The 14,419-nt window shown below is 40.3% G+C and overlaps 1 long non-coding RNA gene across 1 annotated transcript; it reads left to right on the forward strand.

Annotated features, from left to right (window-relative positions):
- Positions 1–2,020: 2,020 nt before the first annotated feature.
- Positions 2,021–2,914, forward strand: LOC125483096. Its single transcript, XR_007262080.1, has 3 exons — positions 2,021–2,051; positions 2,527–2,598; positions 2,871–2,914. It is a non-coding gene; the product is annotated as an uncharacterized LOC125483096 (long non-coding RNA).
- The last annotated feature ends 11,505 nt before the right edge of the window (positions 2,915–14,419 follow it).

Raw genomic sequence — 14,419 nt, forward strand, 5'->3', positions numbered from 1 at the left:
TTCCTGGAGATCTAATCAGTAAGCTTCATCCACTAGGTACTATCTGACATTCAAACCGGGAATCAGTACCTTCTAGTTTCTCATCAGTGCCAGGGCGAATCATGAACAATGAAATGAGATGAGATTGGTTAATAATGGGATGATAATTCATAAAAATCAGATCCTTCCCACTTACTAACAATATTGTCCAAGTTAAAGCACTGAGCATGGTGGCTCAGTGGTTAGCACTGCTGCCTCACAGCGCCAGGGACCTGGGTTTGATTCCACACTCGGGTGACTGTCTGTGTGGAGTTTGCACATTCTCTCTGTGTCTGCATGGGTTTCCTCTGGGTGCTCCAGTTTCCTCCCACAGTCCAAAGATGTGCAGGCTAGGTGGATTGGCCATGCTAAATTGCCTGTAGTGTTCAGGGATGTGTAGATTAGGTCAGTTATAGGGGGATGGGTCTGGGTGGGATGCTTTGAAGGTCAGTGTGGACTTGTTAGGCCGAAGGGCCTGTTTCCACACTGTAGGGATTCTATGATGATCTAAAACCATAAAGACAAAATCAGATTTTTCTTTCCTCAACATCAAGAGTCTGAATTTTTCATTCTTGCCATCTGCTCCCAGATTTCTCATCGACACACCTCAAGGGGTCTGATTGGCAATGCCTCTACATACTCTAGAGTGAAAGGACATAGCTTTAGGCTAAGGGGTGGCAGATCTAAAATGGAGATGAGGAGGAATTACTTCTCACAAAGGGTCATGAATGTGTGGAATTTACCACCCCAGAGTGGACGTTGGAGACTGAATAAACTTAAAGAAGAGACAGACAGATTTTTAATTTGTAACATGTTAAAGGGTTATGAACGGTATGAACGGAACGGTAAGAAAACTGGAGTTGAGGCTGAGATGAGATCAGCCATGATCTTTTTAAATGGCGAAGCAGTTTTGAAGGGCTGAATTGCTTACTCTTGCTCCTATCCCAATCAGCACTCTCCTCTCATACATTACAAATAATGTTTTTCCTTTCCTTTGGTATTTGCATTGAATTTTCCAGTGTTTGGAAGACGAAAGGCTTTGACAAGATGTCTTTTTCTCAATCAATGTATCAATTGTTAATATTTTTCATGCCCATTAGTGTTTTAAAGTTTCTTTTTATTCCTTTTATTTCACTTAGTGTGAAACAACAAACTGTCTCAGGCAGGTTCCTCAACAGGAAATATACTGTTTTGCAATTTCATTTGATTCACACGACAACCTAATGGAAACAGTTTGCAATTCATGTAATTAGAGATTGATGTTTCAATTGAAACAATAGTATTTCAAATAGAGCATTGTTTGTTTATCTGTTGACAAATTGTGATTAGGAGGAATAGGTTAATTTATGTTTATATTCAAGAACAACAGAAAGGTTAACTTGATGGAAACCAATTAGCATTCCCAGAAGAATTGGATCATCTTTCAAGAAAGATCTTTATATTTCAAGACTGTCTCATCCTACCCAATTTACCCAATTATTGTAACCACAGCACAATTTCACTCATTGACCTTCTGCCCTTTCATCATGATTGACAATGGCATTCTAAGAATACTGCATACATTCTGGGATATCCTCAATTTAAACAAAAATGTTAATCCTTACATTCTGAAAGATCCTTCCAGCAAAGATAATACATTCAGAGATTCTGGTAGAGGCAGATGTCTATCCTTAAGTAACACTCTGAGCCTCAAAGTTCCAATACAACAGACTGATTAATGAGCAAGATAGCTGAAAACACCTCAAAACCCGGTGATTTCAAACAGCATGCCCTTCCTCAAGACTCAAGCTCTGGAAAGGAGAAAGGTAAGGAACATCAAATTGATAGTCTTTTTTTGTCAAGCTAATTAAAATCTGGCAATTACTATCACTCACACAGATGAATTCAATTGAATAGCATCTAAGAGAACTCTGAGTTTACACAAGTCATCTTGATTGCTTAATTTTGAGAACAGCCTTTATTGTAACATGCACTCGAATGAGTGCAGTGAAAAGCTTATAATGTCACCTCTCTGTGCCATCTTAGGTACCTAGGTACAGCTACTTTAAATTTTTTTTAGAATTTTAAGATTCCCTTTGTGATGTTTTAAGCTTGCATTTATTGACTACAGGATTTCACTTGCAAGACTGGATTGTCATCTTTTGAATAATTAAAGTAATTTTGTTGTAATGTTGCTAAGTGAAACACATATATTGAGATATACTTGTATACAACGTTGTACCTAAAATGATTTAGATGACACTGACTTTAAAGAGTTAATTTTTCTTTGTAATCTCGCTGAAATCAGGCAGAATCATACCAGAAATATCAGAAAAGTGCGGCAATGAGGGATTTAATAGTAGCTTGATTTTGCATATTTGAGACTGCTTCTCCCGACAATACATACTTTTGCAGTCTTTTGTCTCAGGTGACAGCTACAATTTCCACAGCTCTGTCTTATTCAAGTATCTTCAAACCCTTAGCAGTCCCTCACTAACACTGTGTGCTTTCCTGGTATCCTTACTGCAGAACTGGAGCACTACCAGATTTCCCCAACTTGTACAGCTGGGCCCTCTTTCAACAGGCAAAGTACAACTTTAAGTAAGTTTCTTTTGCTCAAGCATCCAATATGTAACCTTGAGAATATATTAACTTTATTACCATCTATGCTAAGTAATGTAATGCTAGTTTCTCTGCTTCTAGAAAACAATCAATAAATTGAGTATCATTCATTGAATAACTTCAGCCTGAATTGTCCTGGCTTTATGTTTTTCTATTTTTTCCAATGAATATTTTTGAATATGAATTATATTTGAGTGGTGTGCTTTAAATGAAATTGTGTTTGCACTATTTTGTTTTTGTTTTCCTTACAGGCACATACTCCTGCCTGTGAAAAAGGGGACCATAAGACCGTAAGGTAAAGGAGCAGAATTAGACCATTCAGCTCAGTGTGTCTGCTCTGCAACTCGATCATGCCTGATATGTTTTTCAATCCCATTCTCCTGCCTTCTCCCTATAACCCTTGATCCCCTATACTAATCAAAAACCTATCTATCTCTGTCCTAAAGACACTCAATGACTTGACCCCCACAGCCTTCTGAGGCAGTGAGTTCGACAGATTCACCATCCTCTGGCTGAAGAAATTCCTCCTCATTTCAGATCTAAAGGGTCATCTTTTCACTGAGGCTGTGCCCTTAAGTCCTAATCTCCCCTACTAGTTGAAATGTCTTCTCCACATCCACTCTAGCCTGGCCTCTCATTATCTGTAAGTTTCAGTTAAATACTCTCTTATCCACCTAAACTCTATCGACCCAGAGACCTCAACTGTTCCTCATGACAAGCTCTGTACTCCCAGGATCATTCCTGTGAATCTCTTCTGGACCCCTTCCACATCCTTCCTTAAATGCGGGACCCAAAACTGCTCACAATATTAAAAATGCAGTCTGACCAGAGTTTTTTACTGCCTCAGCAATGTCTCTCTTTCTTGCATTCTAGCCCTTTTGAAATGAACGCTAACATTGCATTTGTCTTCCTAATCACCAACTAAACCTGCATATTGACCTTAAAAGAATCTTGAACTAGGATTCCTAAGCCACTCTATGCTTCAGATTTCCAAAGGCTTTCCCCAATTATAAAGTAGTCTATGCCTCTATTTTTCCTGCAAAAGTGCATAACCTCGCACTTTTCCATATTGTATTCCATTTGCCACTTCTTGCCCACACTCCTAGCCTATCCAAGTCCTTCTGCAGCCTCATTTCCTCAAAACTACCTGTCCCTCCACCTATGTTTGTGTCATCTGCAAACTTAGCAACAATGCCTTAATTCCTTCAGCCAGACTGTTAACGTATAACTTGAAGAGTTGTGGTCCCAACACTGACGCTTGTGGAATTCCACTCGTTACCGGCTGTCTTCCTGAAAAAGACCCCTATATCCCCAGTCTCTACCTTCTGCCAATCAGCCAAACCTGTATCCATGCCAATGCCTTTCCCCTAAAACCATGGGCTCTTATCTTATTTAGCAGCGTCTTATGCAGCACCTTGTCAAAAGCCTTATGGAAATCCACATACAACATATCCACTGGCTCTCCTTTATCGAACTTGCCCATTACTTCCTCAAATAATTCTAATGGGTTTGTCAGGCATGACCTCCCCTTGAGCAAGCCATGCTGACTATTTTACCACGCACTTCCAAATACTCAGCAATCTCTACCTTAATGATGGACACTAAAATCTTACAACAGCCGAGTTCAGGGTAATCGGCCTATAATTTCCTGTCTTCTGCCTCCTGCCCTTCTTAAAGAGGGATGCTACAATACCCATTTTCTAGTCCTCTGGGAATCTCCCTGACTCCAGTGATTTTTGAAATATCGCTACCAATGCTTCCACCATCTCCTCAGAACCCTAGGGTATGGTCAATCAGGGCCAGGTGATTTATCCACCTTCAGACCCTTCAACTTCACCAGCACCTTATCCTTAGTGATGACCACTTTACTAACCTCTAGCCCCTGACTCTCTTGAAGTTCTTATATGCCACTAGGGTCTTCCACCATGGAGACTGATGCAAACTTCCTATTCAATTTCTCCATTTCTTTGTTCCCCATTACTATTTCTCCAGCATCATTTTCTAGCCGTCCAATGTCCATGTTTGCCTCTCTCTTACTTTTTATATATCTAACACAAACCTTTGCAATCTTCTTGTGCATTACATGCTAGTTTACCCTCATATTTTACCTCCTCCCCACTTTTTGCTTTTTTAGTTTTCCTCTGGTTTTTAAAGGCTTCCCATTCCTCTGGATTCCCACTCATCTTCACCATATTGCATGCATTTTCTTTTGCTTTCATGCTGTCCCTAACTTTCTTTGTCAGACATGGTTGCCTCACCTTCCTCTTAACATGTGTCTACTTCCTTGGAATGAATTTCTGCTGTGCATTTCAAATTACCCCCAGAAACTCCTGCCATTGCTGCTCCACATTCCTCCCTGCTAGAGGTGGTCTTCAATGTCTCTGCCGGTTTTTAATTGGCTGATCCAAATTGAGAATCAATTATAGAACTCACGTATTTGATTGAGTCAATGTGGGGCAGGAAGGAGGATTGACTGGTTTGGTAGGTTCTCAAGGTGAAAGTTACCTTTGACGTATTTATGTATTAGTAGACCACGTGTTAAAGACTTGTTTGCACATTCTAAAGCTTCCTGTCGGGATAATGGGAATGTCCTATTTTTTATAGTCTAGGACATCAATCTGCCATAATTTCAATTTATTAGAGTTGGCGGCAGAGGAGAGTGTGGATAGTTATGAGTGCTGCAATGGTGACAGGAAGATTGTCAGTTCAATTCATGCAGAGGGATTGTCATTAGAGCCCTTGATCACATTCGTCATATACTTACATATTATGCAGAATGAATATGTGAGTGAAATTAGATGTGGGAGCTGCTTATCGGAGAATATCTAGGGCAGAGTGAACATTTGTAATATTTATCTAACTAGCAAAAGCTTTTGGCCTATGGGAAGCCATATAAGCAAATGTATGCATCTTATTAAACTCTAATTATAAAAGTTAAATTCCAGTCCACTTTTACCACGTGCGTTAGGAAATGGGAGGGTTTGTCTGAAAACCTGCAACTCATCTAGGCTTTGTATTAGAATTTCCAATATAATATTTTTTACAGATTTGAGGCGATCTGGTGTTGATTTATTCTCTACTATTGTCTTCCATCAACTTTCCATCATGATTCTCCTTTACACAACATCTCATGTTTTCTGCCCTTGTTCCTGGACTGAATTGTTTCATATTTTAGCTCTGTGTTATTTCATAGTGGTACTAAATTTAAACCCCAATTGCACACCACCTTCAAATGGTGAAAGTCAGGGGCTGCCCTTCATAGTGTGCCCCTCCACCATTTTTTGGTATGACATAGTGCTGAAAGGGAAGTTGGCAGCCCATTGTAGAAAATCAGACACCTCACAACCTCTGCACCATTCCTAACGTTACTCCATCCACTTTAATCTCACTAAATCCCCCTTTTTGTTTCACTGAGGAAAAAATGTCTCAAAACCGGGTAGAGAAGGGCAGTGTGAGAGGCAGTGTACGTGACACTTGGTAAATGCTCCTGCTTTGAAAGAAGATCCTTAGGAAAGTACAGAGACCACTTGTATGGGATGCTGAGGTCTCGATGTCAAGGCAGCCCAGTAGACTTCAATATGCAGTTCTAGGCTGTTTTCTCATCACTACTACTGTTAATGTACTATTAAGGTGCTCCAGCTTCCATCCCTATTGCATTGCGAATGGCCTATCTTTTCTTAAGCAGACAATATTGGCACCCATACAGCCACTGACCCATACAGGTCAGCCTCTCCGCGGCTACTTCTAAGGAAGAAGCCACAGGTTGTCTCCTGCACCCTTCACCAGCTCAGATACTTTTACCTTGGCATATTCTCTTTTGAGATTAGACTCAAGCAAAATCTGGTGAATGCATTACTGGCATGTCTCCATAGCTGGTTGAGAAAGAAATGCCCCAGGTCACTGGAACTTGGAAGAGACAAGGCATCTGCTCAACCCTGGGCAGGAGAAGAACCTCATGATGTCAGCCATTAATGACCTTGTTCAAATGCATAGACAGTCATAGGAAGGTTTGTCAGAAACAGTAGGAAAACCAAATTAGAGGTTGGAAGCGTCTGTCACCTTTATTGATTAAGATGCCATGTGTGCATCTGGTTGTCTTCATGAGTAGGTTGGCAACTGCCATGGAAATCTAAGTCCAGCAGATTGGTCATTGGCTGCTAAAATAGACACACACCTGCATTTTAACATCAGCAGCAAAGCAAGAGAGGGACAAGAGATCCTGACCTCACGCCTTGTGCCATTTCCTCTCAAGGAGATTGTATGGTGCTGTTAGACAACCAGAAGGAAGAGAACCTACACACAGGCCGTGCCAGTAGAAGTTTCATCTCCAAAACCCCAGGGATGCCTGGCATGTCCATCTCCACCATGCCTGTGATCTTCAACCAATTAGAGGTTGCAGCCAAAGAAGGCAAGCCTGGATCTGAGCAAGACTCTTCTCAGCATAGCTGGGCCCCTTAGTCAAAAGCTCCCCCAGTGTCATCCACCCAAATCTTCAAGGCCAACAGGGTCAACTAGAGAGCAGGTATCTGCCAACACAGCAAACCGCAAAACTATATCTCAAGTAGTGGGAGAGACTAGAAAAAGAGCACTGAGGACACATGAGTAGTACAGGTGGCACATCATTGTATATACATTTTTATCTCTGTAAATATTTATACTCTTTCAATTATTACATGTCTGATTGACTGTCATCTTGGCTGTAGGATCTGATTACATGTCCACCCTATCAGAATTGAGGAGCCTCTTCTTACATCTCAAAGAGGACAGAAAGTATATTGTGAGGCATTGATCATCTCTAGGAAGCTTCCCAGAAAACATGAGATTTTGGAGATCCTTCAGCCCTAATGTTCATGACTGAAGCCAAGACTTAGCACTTTAATGAGGAGATCACTGGGCCAAAGGTCATGTGAAAACATTGTGCAGGTCCGATATCCTTTATCTGCACATCTGAAAACTGCAGGAGCCTTTCAAAAGCGGACCCAGACAGACCTAAACAGATATGTAGGCACAGTGAGAGCAAGCCCTTTAGATAAAAAAAATTCACGTGGCCCAAATTAATGCAAACAGACCCAAACAGACATGTAGTGGACCTAAGTGTGTCCTGGTCAATTCAAGTCTTTTAGTGATTGTTTTGGGCCTGATTTTTTTCTCCTCTGACAAGTTATTTATATAAATTTATCCACACAATGTGATCGATAATCGTTGGGGACAGCCATCAGAAGAAGTAATGACTATTTTGAATTATTTAACTGATCCATTAAGCATGGCAACAAAGATTTCCCAACACAGTCAGAAATTCAAAGTGACCTTGATTTTCACCCTATTTGCTGATTTAAAACAAATGGTTAAAATTGTACATATCTATTTACTGCCTTAAGTCTGAAAGTTAAAAAAAAATTCTTCATCCAAAAAACAATTGTTCCCAAGGTTTTTGGATTAAGAATATCAGGCCTGTAATTGAGCCTGGGAAATTTGTATTTCATGCTTACAGCTACATTTCCACGGAGGTGAAAGTTCACTTTCCTTAAATGCTTAACAAGGAAGCACACACTCTTGACAATGGATGATGACCAATACTCGACCATTCAAGCCTGGTCTCATAGCATAGACATGTACACACCACTCCTGCAGACCAAAAAAATAGAAACTTTGGCCATCCATTCTGAAAGTGTATGCTGCTTTATTTGTTCCTTATTGTTGTAGAAGCAACATGGCTGATAAAATAGAAGTAGATTGCCAACTTGGCCAAACAGCAAGGGATGCTGGGTATGGGACACATTGGCCATGAAAAGCTCTGCAAATTGCAAAGCCCTAAACTGACACAGTGCATACACAGCAGCCAGGTGCTAATGACATTAGCTTAGTGTAAAAGGACACATTTCATCAACAGTTTAACCAAACAATGGAGGAATGCATATTTTCAAACAAAACCAGACAGAAAGGCACCCAGAAAAAAAAGAATGAAAAAACTGTAGATGCTGTAAATCAGGAACAAAAACAGAAGTTGCTGGAAAAGCTCAGCAGGTCTGGCAGCATCTGTGAAGAAAAAATCAGAGTGAACGTTTCAGAACCGGTGACCCTTCCTCAGGCACCCAGACCCTGCTGCACCAAGGAACAAACATTAGCAAGCCATCTAAATGATTGACAATGTTTCAAACCATTAAGCAAGTCTCCCCAATTGACCAGAACCATAGAAAGTTCCAGAATTGAGATTTTTGAAGAATTGACAAAGAGGACTGATGAATGCAGATAAGTTTAGTGGATAAGTTGTTCGGAGCGTCTGTGCAAAATTAGTGTTTCCTTTTACCTTATGCTAATATCGTTAGCACCTGGCTGCTGTGTTTGCACTGTATCTTGTGTGTGGGGTTTGTGATTTCTGAGTTTCACTTGGCCAATGTACCCAGCATGCCTTGCTGTTTGGTAAAGTTGGTAATCTGTATACATCTGTACCCTGTGCCCTCATCTACTGTATCAAATCCCACTCTTATATTTGAAGTTGACCCCTACACTGTCATTATCCCCTCAGTGTCATAGCATAATACAGCTCTTCCCCAGACCTGAGTTAACACTATACTGCATGGACTGCCGACTGACAAGCCCCCTTGATGTTTACTGCCCAAACCCCTCAGACTGAGCACAGCCCACCCCACAGATTGTGAGAACAGCCCTGCCTGATGACGGCCCAGCTCTCAGCCTGATGTCTCCACAGCTCCCAGAACTAACTGATTGATTAGAGTTGACCAATTGTACTGACTGTGTCCCAATCTGTGCACTGTGAGGGGAACAGGGTATTGGCTTGGATGATCAGCCATGATCATACTGAATGATGGAGCAGGTTCAAACGCCTTCTCCCGCTTCTATCTTCTATATTTCAGAGTAAATCTCCACACCCTGATTGTGCCAAGCTCCTGACTATCTGTGGCCAAACCCGGATCAGATGATATCCTTTGCTAAGTTTTGCAACAACCTCTGATTGATTATAGTCCCCCTTCGCTAAACTAAAGACTATTTCTCTTTGATATTTAGCCATAAATACTTGGTTGAAGCACATTCAGTGTGTTTGTTGCATAAGCTGCTAGCGCATGCTATAGGTGTGACAATGAGGTAGCACAGTGCCATAAAGCAGTATGTCCACACATTGTGCTCAAAGCTGATAACTATGTCAAACTGCCTACTTTCTGTCTCAGCCAAAAAGGTAAGTCAAGCCAGAGATGCTGTAAGCCTGTAAGTTTTCACTGAAGCAGCAACATTTAGCATTAGTGCTATGCAATGAAATTATTTTGCAGATCATGTGAAACAAGTGTTTGCATTCTACCTTTAAAACAGAAAGGAAATTCAATACAATGATATGTGTTTTATAGAAATCAACCACCAGAGGGTGAAGGTCGTCCACAGGATTGCAAATATACAGCAGTAAATGTTCTCATGATGGCTGCCCTGAAATCGTCAGATGATGAACATCTGATCACGTGCAAACAATAAATCTTTCAGTTCTGAGTGCCTCTGTTTAATTTTTCACTTTGTTGTCATATGGCTCAAATCTGTTAAATATAGGCTTGTGAAAGATCACAAAGATCTGAGTTTGATGAAATATTTCAAAAGAGGACCTTGATTTACTCAAAAATTTTGGATATGAATTGTGAAGTATAATTCAAATGTACATATACTGTGATTTTTGGTTATTTACAATTAAGCTTGCTCATACTTTTTCTAATGTTACTGGTTATTTTCTAATTTAAAAAGATATAAACCTCCTTCAAAGGCTAAGCTGTCAAAGGTAAGTATTTATCCTCGCTGACTGCTAAATAGCCTGGCATAATGGCTCACCAATCCATTGAGGAATCTGCTTGATTTCTATTCCATTAATTCCTATGGATTTTCCTACCGCTTGGGTAGGAAAGACAAAAATTTGTTTGATATATTAGTGAATTGTCTCACCGCAAGCACATTTTTTTAAAACCCCTTTTCATAGGATTTTGGTGGCAAGGACAGGGTTTTTTTTCCCAACCTTAATTACATTTGAACTGTGACTTGCCACTTCGGGGACGGTTGAGACTCAATTACATGGCTGTGGGTCTGGAGTCACATAGAGGCCAGACCAGGTAAGGATGGCAGATTTCCTTCTCTGAAGGACACGAGTGAACCAGATTGGACTTGTACAAAAACCACTGAAGGCTGTATGACCTTTCAATTTCATTGGTGGCATTTAAGACAATGTCACTAAAGCCATAATAACCCATGTCTCTGGATTATTTGTCCTTGGACATTTCCACAGCACTCCCATTTCCCCATGTCATGTTGACATTGTTCTTCTCAACAGATGCCCACATACATGCACGTATCAGTATCTGGATATTGATCAGGAGTGAGAAACTAGTTTATTCCAACTCCCTCCAACCCCATCCCCACCATCTTCTACTGCAGAGAGATTATATCCTGTTGTAGCGGTCCTAGACAACATCATATCTCAATGCAAACCAAAGATCTTTCCTGTGCATATCGTACAGTTAATCAACAGATAAATTATTTTCACAAACAGTATGTAAGTTTATTCTGAAACATTCGTCCAGGTGATTTTGCAAAGAGGCAAAATATTTCTTTAGTGCAAAGGAGTCAACTAAGTAACTACGTGGTGACTGCATCAGGAGCAGAATTGGCAAAGGTGTCAGCAGAGGTCATTTACACCTCACTTTATCTACTGTGCACTAATGACAATGAGCACTGAAAAAAAAAAGAAAAAGATACACTTCAAAAAGTGTAATGGAGCAAATAAGTAGCTAACAAATAGAAGCAAGTGTAGATCATGTGGCTTCCCCACACTGTCAGTCAATAGGGTTCTGGCTGATTTTCTGCCTCATCTTTCCATGTATAGACGAAGAGTCTTTGAAGGATGTGCAATCTGAATTCTAAACATTTAAATATATCCTGAGGCAATATTGAATGAGGTCATTTTGGTGAACAGACTTCAATGTGGATCCAGGTCAATCACTAGTGAATCTGGACAAATCCCCAGGAATTAACATTACTGAATGTAGAAGTTGCAGGAGCAGAACTCCTTTGTTTCAGCTGTCAACTCTGAAATGGCAGCAAGTCACAGAGCAGTCAAAAGTTGTTGTCCACAACCCCATTGCTCCAGCACTGGGAGACAGCTGTAGTATTCTGGGAACAAGAGTTTGGATTGCACCTTCTCAAATGGTAAAATTAGAGTTCAATTATTTTAAAAATCTGTCATTAAAAGCTAGTCCAATGGTGACCATGAAACAATTGTCATAAAAACCCAACTGGTTCATGAATGTCCTTTAGGGAAGGAAAATTTCCCATCCTCACCTGCTTTGGCTGACATATGACTTCAGTCCAGAGCAATGTGATTGGTTATTAAATGCCCACTGAAATGGCTTCGCAAGCCACTCAATTGCATCTAACTGTTTCAAAATCTGATGAAAGGTATGAAAATGGATGGATCATCCAGCAGATGAGTTAGGAGCAGGAGTAGCCATTCAGACCTTTGAGCCTGCTCCACCGTATGAGAAGATCTTAGCTGATCTGATTATTCTACATTCCTGCCTTTCACCAAAAGCCTTGCATCTCCTCACATGAAGAATCTGTCTACTTCTCGCTTAAAAGTATTCAAGCTCTCCATTGCCTTTTCAGGAAGTGTGTTCTGAAGAAATATGACCCCCTGTGAGAAGAAATGTTCTCCTCATTTGTATCTTAGATGAGCAACACTTTATTTTTTAGACAGTGACACCTCATTTCAGATTTCCACGTGCATCCTGTCAAGACGTGGATATTATATGTTTCAAATAAATCACCTCTTACTAGTCCAAACTGCTGTTCAACCTTTTCTCATAAGGTAATCCACCCTTTCCACACATTAGTCTGGTACTGCTTCCAAAACAGTTACATCCTTCCCCAGATAGGGAGGCCAATATTGTACACAATACTTCACATTTGATCTCACTTTGAATTATGTCTGAAATATTAACTAACTACACACTGAACACTTCTGGAGTTCATTCTGTTATTATATACTTAGTATGTATATTGTAATTTTTCAAAATTATCAAGAGCATTCTGTCTTCATTTCTGTTAGAGGTTACAGTTCTCCTTTTATGCTGTTGTCTGCAACCTGTATTGACACAGTCTCACATAGTTAACATTGCGTCCTCTATTTTCTATAAAATCACCAAAAATTACTCTCTTTGTGCAGCAAACATTGCTGGGAAGGAATGCTGTCTTAGAAACGTTTTTTAGTGTTTCTGACAGTTGTTCTGGAAGTCTATGTTTATCCACAAATTTAATTCCTGTCAAAACTAGAAATCTATCCAACTTGATACTTTGACACAGTCCAATAACTTAAATGTCAGTATAGAATGGGGATTTTACGCAGTGATGCATACAATCTACTGAATTCTAATTTGTGTCTTTTATGGTATTGTCTCCGGCCTTTCTAAATTAGTCAGAATCTGACCACACTTCATTAGCAGTCAAAAGATCTGAAAAATCTTTGCTTTTTATCCTGCTTCTGTATGGGGATGAAAGTACTAAAGCCAAACCTTGTTATTTCTTTGGTAAAGAAGTAACTCAGGTCCCCATTGTAACTTCAAACTCCCACTGGTCATTAGGCTCATTTTCAGAAAACAAAGGTGTGTATTTATACCCTGAAGTTTTACATTTTGACTCGATTGACCTCTGCAATGAATGTTAAACACAGACGATAACAGCATTTAAACAGAGTCCATAAACAGAGATTTATTTCAATATCAATTCTCTATAAAACACAGACTCTACTGAATATTACATCCCCATTTTATATAACCAATTTGCACCCAATCAACCCTTAATTAATATATCCATCCCTTGTTCTGTCAATCTATTGGGTCTCAGGCATCTCTTCAGACCATATTAGATAATAAGGCTGTCCATATACAGTTGATGAATCAGTATTCCTCCTCATTGAACACCACTCAGAGGAAGCATAAGGATGGTAAAGCGACAGAATATGCTTTTCAATGTCCATCACCAAGAATAGCCTGGTACCGCCATCACTGACCGGGCTGGTCAAGTTCTAAAGGTCATTGCTGCTAGACTGGGCCTGTGACAAGTGATGAGGGGACCTACAAGAGAGAAAAAACAGATGCATCATCACCCTCACCAATCTGCCTTCTTTCCATGTCAATATCACACAGTCTTTATGGAGCCGAATTCACTCTTACACATTGAGAATGTTTTCCATTGTGTAGCACTACCACTGTGCTAAATCGGATAGATTTTGAACAGATATAGTAACTCAAGACTGGGATTTCCATGAGCCACAGTGGGCTGTAAGCAGCAGAATTGTATTTAGTTACAATCTGTAACCTCATGGCTCAGCCCACCCACTCTACGATTACCACCAAGCCTAGGGTTCAGCCCTGGTTCAATGAAAAATGCAGGACGGCATGCTAAGAGAAGCACGAGGCAAACCTAAAAGTGAGGTCTCAACTTGGTGAAGCTACAAGACTACTTGCATGATAAGCAGTATAAGTAGCATGCGAAAGACAGAGCGAAGCAATTCTTTAATGAATCAGATCCACATTCTGCAGTCCTGCCACATCAAGTGGTGGTGGACAATTAAACAACTCACTGGAGGAGGAAGCTTCATAAATAACTGCATCCTCACTAATGGTGGAGCCTAGCACATCAGTCTAAAAACCAAGGCTTTGGCATTTACATGCATCTTCAGTCATAAGTGCTGAGTAAACGATTCACCTCAGCTTCCCCTGACATCGTCAGCATCACAGTCAATTCAATTCTCTCC

The sequence above is a fragment of the Rhincodon typus genome, chromosome 5 (assembly GCF_021869965.1).
Source record: "Rhincodon typus isolate 14 chromosome 5, sRhiTyp1.1, whole genome shotgun sequence".
Classification (NCBI taxonomy): Eukaryota; Metazoa; Chordata; class Chondrichthyes; order Orectolobiformes; family Rhincodontidae; genus Rhincodon; species Rhincodon typus.